Genomic DNA, 11809 nt, shown 5'->3' with positions numbered 1-11809 from the left:
TATAAATTCAATTTCCTTCATAGTTAAAAAGCTATTTATGTAATATTTTTTGTTGTTCTTTTTGAGTGATCTTGGGGTTGTTTGAATTTTTAAAGGAATTTTTTTCCATTTAATCTAAGTCATTAAATTTATTGTCATAAAGCTGTTTATATTTCCTTACTATTCTTTTAATGTCTATAGGAACTATAGTGATATTTCCTCTCTTGTTTATATCAAACTATCTGTTTTGCTTCCTGATCAGTTTGGCTAGAGATTTATCAGTTTTAGTGACTAATGTTTTTATCTATTTGTCTATTTTCTATTTTTTGTTGTTTTCTGTTCATCATTATTTCATTCCTTCTCTAAGTGTTAGTCGCTAAGCCATGTCTTATTCTTTGTGACCCCATGGACTGCTGCCCACCAGGCTCCTCTTTCCATGGAATTTTCCAGGCAAGAATGTTGGAGCAGGTTACCATTCTGTTCACCAGGGAATCTTCCCAACCCAGGGACTGAACTCAGGTCTCTTGCATTGCAGGCAGATTCTACCATCTGAGCCATCAGGGAAGTTCCTTTGGGTTTAATTTACATTATTTTTATCACAAAAATCAATAAATAAAAACAAATATGGGATCAAAGATATATGTATTTTGAGGGGTATTAAAGTGAGAAGTTTCAGTTTGCATAGAAGGCTAGAACCTCTCCAGTCTTTAAGGACTACCAGAAGTTCAATTAAATAAGTTACTATTTGCTTTTCTATGAGAAAAATTGCTAGGACAGTAATGCCATTGGTATAAGGGACCAAGAAAAATAATTTATTTTACTTCCTCATGTTAATTAATATACCGAAAATTATCAGTATATCTCATAAAAATATTTTGCTTTTCTCAATTTAGGAAAAAAAATGGCAGCAAATGCTTTTTATCACCCATCTCTTGAGACTATCTTGACAAAAACTGACGAACAATTGTGAAGTGCCCTGTGAACAATTGTGAACTGTAATTGCCAGTATACAATTAACAATACATCAAGAGTTTTAATGTACTGACATTGTGAATCTCCAATTTACCTAAGGATGATTATGCTTCATAATTGAGATGCTGTTGTCATTGTCATCCATAGCAACAAATGCTAATAGAATGTCTGCCTGACAGGGCATTGGCAAAAATGTCCCTGCTTTCAAATAATTTATATTTTTATTGGAGATCCAAGGAATACAGAAAAAGATATGTGGTCTAGGTTATCAAAAACTAAGTGCCAAATGAGTGGTGCAGACTTTAGAAATTCAAAGTGTCAAAGGATATAAGGACTGTGATTATAGATCAGTGCATTAGGGGAGAGTCTAGAGGACATGAAATTTATTTTGACTTTAAGCAAACAGTCCAGCTGAAGAAGAAAAGGAAAGAAATATAAATCTATTTGGAGAGATCAGAGTAAGCAAATAGGCAGAAAAGGAATGCTGATAATGTACTTAAAAAATGTTTATTTTTAGTTGCAGGATAGTTGCTTTACAATATTGTGTTGATTTCTGCCATATAGCAAGGTGAATAAGCCATAGATATACATATATACCCTCCCTCTGGAAACTCCCTCACACCTCCCACCCCATCAAGGTTGTCACAGAGCCCTGGTTTGAGTTTTCTGAGTCATACAGCAAATTCTCACTGGCGATCTATTTTATATATGTTAGGATATATGTTACCATAGTACTCTCTCCATTCGCCCCACCCTCTCCTCCCCTCCTGCCCCATGTCTACAAGTCTATTCTCTATGTCTGCAGCTCCATAGCTGCTCTGAAATTAGGTTCATCATTACCATTTTTATAGATTCCATATATATGCGTTAATATATGATATTTGTTTTTCCCTTTCTGACTTACTTCATTCCGTATAATAGGGTCTAGATTCATCTACCTCATTAGCACCAATTCAAATTCATTCCTTTTTATGACTGAGTAATCGTCCATTGTATATGCATACCACAGCTTCTTTATCCATTCATCTGTTGATGCACATCTAGGTTGCTTCCATGTCCTCATTCAGTTCAGTTCAGTCGCTCAGTCGAGTCTGACTCTTTCCAACCCCATGAACCACAGCACGCCAGGCCTCCCTGTCCATCACCAACTCCCGGAATCCACCCAAACCCATATCCATTGAGTTGGTGATGCCATCCAACTATCCCATCCTGTCGTCCCCTTCTCCTCCTGCCCTCAATCTTTCCCAGAATCAGGGTCTTTTCAAATGAGTCAGCTGTTCACATCAAGTGGCCAAAGTATTGGAGTTTCAGCTTCAACATCAGTCCTTTCAGTGAACACCAAGACTAATTTCCTTTAGAATGGACTGGTTGGATCTCCTTGCAGTTCAAGGGACTTTCAAGAGTCTTCTCCAACACCATAGTTCAAAAGCATCAATTCTTTGGCACTCAGCTTTCTTCACAGTCCAACTCTCACATCCATACATGACCACTGGAAAAACCATAGCCTTGACTAGACAGACCTTTGTTGGCAAAATAATGTCTCTACTTTTGAATATTCTGTCTAGGTTGGTCATAACTTTCCTTCCAAGGAGTAAGAGTCTTTTAATTTCATGGCCGCAGTCACCATCTGAAGTGATTTTGGAGCCCAGAAAAATAAAGTCAGCCACTGTTTCCACTGTTTCCCCATCTATTTCCCATGAAGTGATGGGACTGGATACCATGATCTTAGTTTTCTGACTGTTGAGCTTTAAGCCAACATTTTCACTCCCCTCTTTCACTTTCATCAAGAGGCTTTTTAGTTCCTCTTCACTTTCTGCCGTAAGGGTGGTGTCATATGCATATCTGAGGTTACTGATATTTTTCCCAGCAATCTTGATTCCAGCTTGTGCTTCTTCCAACCCAATGTTTCTCATGATGTACTCTGTATAGGAGTTAAATAAGGGTGACAATATACATCCTTGACGCACTTCTTTTCCTATTTGGAAGCAGTCTGTTCCATGTCTAGTTTTAACTGTTGCTTCCTGACCTGCATACAGGTTTCTCAAGAGGCAGGTCAGGTGGTCTGGCATTCCTATCACTTTCAGAATCTTCCACAGTTTATTGTGATCCACACAGTCAAAAGCTTTGGCATAGTCAATAAAGCAGAAATAGATGTTTTTCTGGAACTCTCTTGCTTTTTCCATGATCCAGTGGATGTTGGCAATTTGATCTCTGGTTCCTCTGCCTTTTCTAAAACCAGCCTGAACATCAGGAAGTTCACAGTTCACGTATTGCTGAAGCCTGGCTTAGAGTATTTTAAGCATTACTTTACTGGCATGTGAGATAAGTACAACTGTGCGATAGTATGAGCATTCTTTGGTATTGCCTTTCTTTGGGATTGGAATGAAAATTGACCTTTTCCAGTCCTGTGGCCACTGCTGAGTTTTCCAAATTTGCTGGCATATTGAGTGCAGCACTTTCACAGCATTATCTTTCAGGATTTGAAATAGCTCAACTGGAATTCCATCACCTCCACTAGCTTTGTTTGTAGTGATGCTTCCTAAGACCTACTTGACTTCACATTTCATTATGTCTGGCTCTAGGTGAGTGATAACACCATCATGATTATGTGGGTCGTGAAGATCTCTTTTGTACAGTTCTTCTGTGTATTCCATATGCTAGTTATTGTAAATCATGCCTCAATGAACACTAGGGTATATGTGTCTCTTTCCAATTATGATTTCCTCATGGTATATGCCCAATAGTGGGATTGCTGGATCATATGGTAGTTTTATTCCTAGTTTTTTTAGATTAATTAATTTTTTGAAGGATAATTGCTTTACAGAATTTTGCTGTTTTCTGTCAAACCTCAACATGAACCAGCCATAGGTATACAATATATCCCCTCCCTTTTGAACCTCCCTCCCGTCTCCCTCCCCATCCCACCCCTCTAGGTTTATACAGAGCCCCTGTTTGATTTTCCTGAGCCATACAGCAAATTCCCGTTGGCTATCTATTTTACATATGGTAATGAAATTTCTATGTTACTCTTTCCATACATCTCACCCTCCTCTCCCCTGTCCCCATGTTCATAAATCTGTTCTCTATGTGTGTTTCTCCACTGTTGCCCTGTAAATAAATTCTTCAGTACCATTTTTCTAGATTCCATATATATGTGTATATATGGTATTTACCTTTCTCTTTCTGACTCACTTCACTCTGTATAATAGGTTCTAGGTTCATCCACCTCATTAGAAATGACTCAAATGCATTCCTTGTGATGGCTGAGTAATATTCACAACTTCTTTATCCATTCATTTGTCGATGGACTTCTAGGTTGCTTCCATGTTCTAGCTATTGTAAATAGTGCTTCAGTGAACAATGTGATACATGTGTCTCTTTCAGTTTTGGTTTCTTCAGGGTATATGCCTAAGAGTAGGATTGCTGGGTCATACAGTGGTTTTATTCCTAGTTTTTTAAAGAAATCTCCATACTATTCTCCATAGTGGCTGTATCAATTTCCATTGCCACCAACAGTGCAAGAGGTTCCCTTTTCTCCACATTCTTTCCAGAATATATGGTTTGTAGACGTTTTGATGATGGCCATTCTGACTGGTGAGAGGTGGTGATGGCCATTCTGACTGGTGAGAGGTGATATCTCATTGTAGTTTTGATTTGCATTTCTCTAATAATGAGTGATGTTGAGCATCTTTTCAGGTGTTTATTAGCCATCTGTGTGTCTTCCCTGGAGAAATATCTGTTTGGTCTTCTGTCCTTCTAGAGTAATGGAAATAAAAATCACAATAAAAAAGTGTGACCTAATTGAGTTATACTTTTAAAATAAGCAGAACAGTTATATTTGTGAATGGAGTAAGGGAAAATAGTTGGAGAAAAATCATCAACTCCTTAAAGTGTATTTTATGTGAAATGCTTTGTATGTACTTTGCAAATAATTGTTGGGTTCACATCATCTATGTTAGGGCATAGTAATAACTACACTAATTTTACGACAGAGAAAGCTGAGGCTTCTCTTCTACAAAGAAAAGCAAATGACCTGCTCTGATGCAAAATCAAGATAAGAACTCCAGGACCTCCCTGGTGGTCCAGTGGTTAAGAATCCAACTTGCAATTCAGGGATGCAGGTGTGATTCCTGGTTGAGGAACTAAGATCCCACATGCCACAAGGAGAGATCCCTCATGATGCAACAAAGACTCCATGTCTGGTGAGTAAGACCATAAATAAATGAATAAAATGAAAAAGGAAGCAATTCCAGTCTTCTAACTCAGGTATATGTATGTGTGAGTCCCTTTCCTGTCCACCTGAAACCCTCAAAACATTGTTAAATGTCTATACACTAATACAAAATAACAAATTAAAAAAAGCCTCTCTTTGGAATTCTTTTATTATAGCCTAACCCTTTTTAAAGGATTGATTTTTGTCTTTAATTGCTCCATAATTAAAGAGAAGTCAAGTGGAATGCTTTGGAAAGGTGATGAAAAGCTTTGGAAAATCAGACTCATGAAGGAAGGTTTTGTAACACTAACTGCAGCAGTAGCCAGCATTGATTTAATACTTAATTGGAAAGAATTTCCATTTGTTGAGTGCTTCCAATGTACAGGATGCTTTTCTTATTCAGCCTCATGTAACAACATGGACAAACTGGGTATATAAAATGATGGGGGAATCTTGTAACAGAATCACAGAGCTGGAAAGAATCTTGGAGATTAGACCAAACATACATTTTAGAGACAAGGAAATATGGTCCTGCAATGGTTAACTGATTTCCTTTCTGAAGAGTGTTAAAAAGTATATCTTGTTATTTTGAATTAGTCATAATCTTGTTTAAAGTTATAAATAAGAACTGTGCACCATTACAAAATTCCTTCTGGATGCATAAGTGTATTTTGGAATTGCATTTAGTAAGGACGAAAGGAATATCCCTTAGTCCTGGCTCTATCTTTGGCCCTAAGTCTACTCTTTGGAATGCCTAGGATACAACCAAACATATGGCTTCTTCTGGTACCTTGCCTACAAGTACAGTGATCAAACATTTCTGTTGCTCTAAACAATGAGCAATTTTCTCCAGAACCTCACTGGTCAGAATCATGCAGCCCATAGTGAGCTATTTACACCACTTAAGCTTCTTGTTCCTTTCAGATTAACATTTCCCAGACTGAATTCAGCCCAGAAGAAAATCTTTATTTTTGGAAAGTTCTAAAGAAAATCTGTTCAGCTATTTTTGAGTTTTCAGAGTGAGAAAAGTCAATGTTTCATTGCTTTTGAATAAAGTTTAAGTGCTTGGATTCTTTGGATACCCGGACAATTAAAAACTGTCTTTTCATGGAAATTTCTATCTCAGCATACTTGTAGTTCTCAGCAAAAATCAGCCACTGTGCAGAATTTGACAATATTGGTCTTATTTTAGTTTCCTATTGCTGTGCAACAAATTACTACAGACTTTGCAGCTGAAGCAAAATGTATTTACTATCTCAATGTCTGTGGGTGAGGTGTTTGGACAGTATCACTGGATCCTCAGCTCAGGCTTAATAGACTGTAATCAAGGTGTCAGCTGAGCTTGCAGTTCTCACCTGGGAGGTCCTTTTCCAAGTTCATTCAGGTTGCTGGCAGATTCCGTTCCATGTTATTATATGACTGAGGCAATGTTTTCTTGCTTGCTGTTGATCAAGGACCACTCTCAGCTCCTAGAGACTCCTGCCCTTCTCTCTAAGTAGCTCACAACATGACTGTTGGCTTTTTTCCTTCAAAGCCAGTTATGAGCTTCCCTGGTGGCTCAGATGGTAAAGAATCTGCTTGCAATACAGGAGACCTGGGTTTCATTCCTGGGTCGGGAAGATCCCCTGGAGAAGGAAATGGTAACCCACTCCAGTATTGGTGCCTGGAGAATTTCATGGACAGAGGAGCCTGGTGGACTATAGTCCATGGGGTCACAAAGGGTCAAACATGACTGAGCACAGTCAGGGAAGACACCATATTTTTAAAGGCTCATCTGACTGGGTCACCCTCTCCCAGGATAATATCAACTCATTTGCCAATTCAGTAATAATTGCAAGATCCTTTTGCCATATATTGTAGTAGAATCAGGGGAGTGACATCTCATCTATTCTCAGATTCCCATCACTCTCAAGGGGAGGGGATTATACAAGGATGAGGGTCATTGTCTATGACCTTAGAAACTTGCCTACCGCAGGTCCTAAAATAGAGTTGCTTTAAATGAGTAAAAACTGTCATTATATACAACTGTAACAAGTTCTGTATAAAATATCAGTCAGATTTTATTGCACAGCTGAAAATAACCACAAACTTTTCAGATCTTACATTTGCTCTCTTTGTGCTGCTATATATTTTTTTTTAAAAAGAAAGCTATGACACGTTTTGTGAGCATCTTCTTCCCTTTTAGACTTGTTATCCCTTCCTCACTTTGGGTGCCACTCTGACTCCTATTGACTTAGTATTTTCTGCAGTGAGAGAAGCAGCTAAGAAGAGAATTTGTAAGGGGTTAAGTGATTTGCATATTGTTTTTCCATGAGTATTTGCTTTTTAAAGAGGAGCATATGGCCACAGTCATATTACAGTCAAGTAATTCTCTATGCTAGAATTTCACCCTTGCCACACCAGAGGTAAAAAAGCCAAGGGGAAAGAGTTTCTGCTATTAATAATGCTGTGTGACCCCTGGGTAAGTAAAGATACTGAGCTATGATGACTGTGGTGTCCTTCTAAATGGGAGGGACAGTTCAATGCCCACCACCTCACATCATCCTTCAAAAACATGGGTTGGCCTAGGAGACAATTAAGCCATGTTCCCAAATAGTGGAACTTTCTTATAATTGTACAAATTATCATTTTTTTTCTGGAGAAAATTTGTCTTTATTCACTTTAAGACCCATCAAAACAATTTTCCTTGGGTTCAACTTTCCATGCCTCTACTAGCCCTAAATCATGATAGGATCCAGGGCTAGACCTGGAATGTGGGCATGGCTTGCTCTAGCATGTTCTCAGGTTAAGAGACAAAGAATCTTCTCATCTCTGTACCTTCCAGCCTGGCTTATTTGTGCTGCCAGTAAGGCCTTTAGCACATAAATCCTCATAGAAGCAGATAGTATCAGGTTCTGCCAGGAGTGAATTTTCTGCATATCTTTCCATCAAGTCTTCATCAGAGTTATCTGATGGAGGTCTTCGACTTTTGAGAACTGGATATCTTCCTATCTCTTTTTTCAACAGGGACATCAGATTGGCCCATTTTCTAAACCTCACTTCAGGACTGAACATCTAGTGAACATCTTTACTGGGAAGTAGTATCTGAAACTTGAATTGTCTTGAAAAATATCAGGAAGTGAGGCTATGTGACTAACTCTTGCACATTTCCCTCATGGGGCTGGGATATGACTTTCAGAACCACCCCACTCCAAGGAACTTGTTTCAGAAGAATTGGTGGGTAATGTTTCTGATCATTTTTCTGTGTCTGTGTATGGTGTGCTGAGGTATTATTTTACTAGGAATCAACCTTTCTGTTGCTGTAAAAAAAAAGTATCAGTAGAGAGCTTTGAGGGTTTCCCAGGTGGTGCAGTGGTAGAGAATCCACATGCCAATGCAAGAGACACAAGAGACCTGGCTTCAATCTCTGGGTCAGGAAGATCCCCTGGAGAAGGGAATGGCAACCCATTTTAGTATTCCTGCTTGGAGAATCCCATGGACAGAGGAGCCTGGTGGGCTATACAGTCCACGAGGTCTCAAAGGGTGAGATATGACTGAGTGACTGAGCGCACACACACACTCACAGAGCTTTGGCCTACCACTTTCTATTTCTGTTGACTCCCTACCTTTAAGTTGGGGCTCACATTTTTTGGTGGGGTGCAAGGGAAAGCTTGTGTGTCTGCTGCCATTGGCGGATCTAATGTTTGGTAAGAGTCCTTGAAGCACAGCATATTTTTCTTGCTTCAGTTAGACTCACACTTAGATTTGAACATCTACCATCTGTTAGGTGTTGCTGGAGATACAGAGATAAATTAGATGCACATCCCTGCCCTCCAGCAGTTCTCCAGTGGATTTTTCCTGTTATGCCTCAGAGCAACTGTTGTAGCTTTCTGGGGAGGAGAACAGTCTGCTCCTCAGGCCCCATTTCTTTTAATTCTTTCTTTAAATGAGTGTTGCTGCGCCGGACAGCTTAGAACTCTGATCCCCATTTCACAGATACTACTGAGGCATGAGGGTTCAGCAGCACTTCAGTCCTAAGTCAGTAATGACACAGCATTGAGTTAAACTTTTTGTCTATCCCAGTAAACTTAAAGCTTTAGCAGTTAAAAATTGTGTATTACTGATTTCCATGTTACCCTCAACCGGAAAGCTGACATAGAAAGCATATTTAATATTATGTTATCATCGTTGCTGTTATTGTTATTGATTCTAAACACCCTTTGCTCATTGTGTATGTGACTTTAGATACTGTGTAGTTTGGATGATTCTATCAGGAGAAGCACTGGATAATTGTTTGGAAATGTGATAAAAGAAGGGGGACCTCATTTATGAGAAGGTGTTTTCAATCTCTCAGCCCAGTTCCAGCCACCATATACATGGTATCCACTCCAGTATTCTTGCCTGGAGCATCCCAGGGATGGAGGAGCCTGGTGGGCTGCCATCTGTGGGGTTGCACAGAATCGGACATGACTGAAGTGACTTAGCAGCAGCAGCAGCAGCAGCAGCATACATGGTATAGCACCTTAGCTTTGTTGTGGATAGATTGTTCCAGAGCATGGCACAACCTAGGAGGAGGCTGATTGAAGTCTGTTTCTCATTTGTCTAACATCTCCCCTTCCTCTTACCTCCCTGTATTGAATGCAGGTCCAGAGAAAACCTAGGGGTGTTTGATTCATCTCATCATTTCCTTCAAAGCAACATTACAAAATTTTCTATCATACCACCTACTTTCTATTTTTCCCTCCCAACCCCTAATTTAAAATAACATAAACCTTTAGAGTATTTAGGGCATTTCAGCATTCTTTTTTTCCTGGTATTTCACCAAAGACAAATGAAAGACATTATGTATCCATCCTAATACATTCTTAACAAAATAGGTTAATTTCTAATTCTAAGGTAGAGCCTCATTTCACCTCTCCTGGGAACATTTACAATCCCTGAAGAATTCTGGAGGATTCCCTCTGGGGTTTCTAAACACATTCAATTCAATTCAACAAACATTCATTAAGTGCCCACTAAAGACCGGACTCAGGGTGAGATCTGGAAACCCAGAGATGAATCGGATGTTATCTCTACCTTTGAGAGGCTCATAGTGTAACCAGGGAGAACAGCAAATGAAAGAGAACCAGGGAGAACACTTATGAATGAGTGCTTCAGAGCAGAGTTATGAAAGAACCACATATTTGGGCAATATTGAGCTACTGTTCAGTGTGACTGGAGAGTAAAGGACTTGGGAGAAGTGATGGATAGTGGGGGTAAGGAGACTAGATATAAATTTAGGACAATTTGTAAAGATCCTTGAATGCCAAAATAAGTACTTGGGATTTTCATCCTGTTTTCTATGGGGAGACTTCTGAAAGAAAGCATTAGATTTGTGTTATGCATTGAGTCTAATATATTTCTGAAAAATATAAATGAATAAACCACCCTTTCTCTCTAGTTCCAAAACTTTTTCATCATCTCAGAAGTATACCCTTTATCCATTAAGTAATCATTCCCCATTTCCCATCCATTAATCTGCCTCCAGTTTCCATGGATTTGCCTATTCTGCATATTTATTTCATATAAAAGAAATCATATAATACATGAACTTTGATCTGGCTTCTTTCACTTAACATGATGTTTTCATCCAAAGTGTGGCGTGTTTCAATACTTCATTTCTTTTTATAGATTACTTCATTTCTTTATAATATTCTATTGCATGTATATGCCACAATTCATTTATCCAGTCATCTTTTTATGGGCATTTGAGTTTTCCCATCATTTGTCTATTGTGACAAATAGACACTTGTATAGACATTTGTATACAAGTTTCTGTATGGACGTATATGTTCATTTCTCTTGAGTACAGTCCTCGGAGTGGGATTGCTGGTCACATGGTTATTCCATGTTTAACTTTTTTGAGGAATTTCCAAACTATTTTCCAAAATGGCTACATTTTGCATTCCTACCGGCAGTGTAGAAGGTCTCTGATTTCTCCACATTATTGCCAATGCTTTTCTTTTTAAAAACTATTATTATATCTATTTTAGTAGATAGGAAATAGTATCTCACTGTAGTTTTGATTTGCATTCCCTTAATGGCCAGTGCTGTTAATCACTTTCTCTTATGCTTGTTGGCCATTTGGATATCTTCTTTGGAGAAATGTCTACTCACATCTCTTGGCAACAATGTGTTTCTATAAACAGGCTTGAGATATAATCTACATACCCTACAATTCTCTCATTTAAATTGTTTAATTAAATGGATCTAATATATTGGCAAAGTTGTGCAACCACCACCACAATCTAATTTTATAATGTTTTCATTCCCCAAAAGAAACTCAACACTCTTTAGCAGTTATTCTCCATATCAACTTTCCCCAGTCCTGGCAACTGCCAATCTACTTTTTGTCTCTATAGATTTGCCTATTATGGACATTTCACATAAATGGAATCACAAAACATGTGGGCTTTTGTGACTGGTTTCTTTCCCTTAACATAAAGTTTTCAATGCTAGCATGCTACCATGTTGAAGCATGGTCAGTATTCATTCGTTTTAATTGTCAAATAATTATTCTTTGTATGGATATACCACTTTTTATGTATCTGTTCACAGTTGGTGAACATTCAGGTTATTTCCTCTTTTTGGATATTGTGAATACTGCTGCTCTGAAAATGACTGTGT

Source organism: Ovis aries, chromosome 12 (assembly GCF_016772045.2).
Source record: "Ovis aries strain OAR_USU_Benz2616 breed Rambouillet chromosome 12, ARS-UI_Ramb_v3.0, whole genome shotgun sequence".
Lineage (NCBI taxonomy): Eukaryota > Metazoa > Chordata > Mammalia > Artiodactyla > Bovidae > Ovis > Ovis aries.
The sequence above is the reverse complement of the archived record's forward strand: the minus strand, read 5'-3'. Positions refer to the sequence as shown.